This window comes from Myotis myotis, unplaced genomic scaffold, assembly GCF_014108235.1.
Source record: "Myotis myotis isolate mMyoMyo1 unplaced genomic scaffold, mMyoMyo1.p scaffold_m19_p_14, whole genome shotgun sequence".
NCBI classification, from domain to species: Eukaryota; Metazoa; Chordata; class Mammalia; order Chiroptera; family Vespertilionidae; genus Myotis; species Myotis myotis.
The window spans coordinates 36353966-36354796 of record NW_023416318.1 but is presented as its reverse complement, the minus strand read 5'-3'; the positions used below and the strand labels follow the sequence as shown (position 1 = coordinate 36354796).

General features: G+C 33.0%; 1 non-coding gene across 1 annotated transcript; it reads right to left on the bottom strand.

Moving 5' to 3' along the window:
- Nucleotides 1–414: 414 nt before the first annotated feature.
- On the bottom strand, nucleotides 415–546 carry LOC118669564. The gene has a single exon (XR_004972031.1). It is a non-coding gene; the product is annotated as a U11 spliceosomal RNA (small nuclear RNA).
- Between the last annotated feature and the right edge of the window lie 285 nt (nucleotides 547–831).

Below are 831 nucleotides of genomic sequence, written 5' to 3'. Positions count from 1 at the left end.
AAGATCTATATTTGTATTATTTATTTATACAAAGTCCTAAGTGTAGTGCTTTATAGGGGAACATGGCCAAGAAAAGAATACAATCGCTGCCCTTTACAAAATATTGTTCTTTATTGCTCACAGCCCTAGGGAATAGCCAGAGTGGGAATGGAATTATGAAATCTTTGGGCCAAAATGTATGAAATGAATAGAAGGAAAACATAGGTATTTGTTAAGGACCCCAGACCTCTTTAAGAAAACAAGCAAGACTTTCCCAAACAATATGCATGAGCAGATTATTGCTGTACATGGAAATGACCCCTCTGTTATCACTCACACACACATACTCCACAAAAAGGGAATTTAAAGACATTTTGATCAAAGATATTCATTCAAAAAATACATTTCTAAAAGGAAATTTCCTTTTTTTTCCTGGTGGACACCAGGACCAACAATCACCAGCTGCCCAGATACCAAAAAATTATGCTTCCAAAATCTCTTGATGTCGATTCCACATAGAGCAATCAAGCTGCTCTGTGCATGCTACTCATGGCAGGAGTCCTAAAAGGAAATTTCAAAAGGAAAAATATTTATTGATACAAAAAAACAGTTAAATAAAATATGGGACCACCATATGATAAACTATTATTGTAGCCACTCAAATCAGGATTTCAACAATATTTGGTGCAAAACATTAATAATAAATGGCAAAGCAGGATCAAAAACTTTATATTCATCATCATCCCACTTTTCATAAATATAAAAGAGTACACTCATAGACCAAAATGTTAATAGTCAGTATTTCTGAAATTGATATTATAATAAGAGATTTAAATTTTATTCTCTGTACGT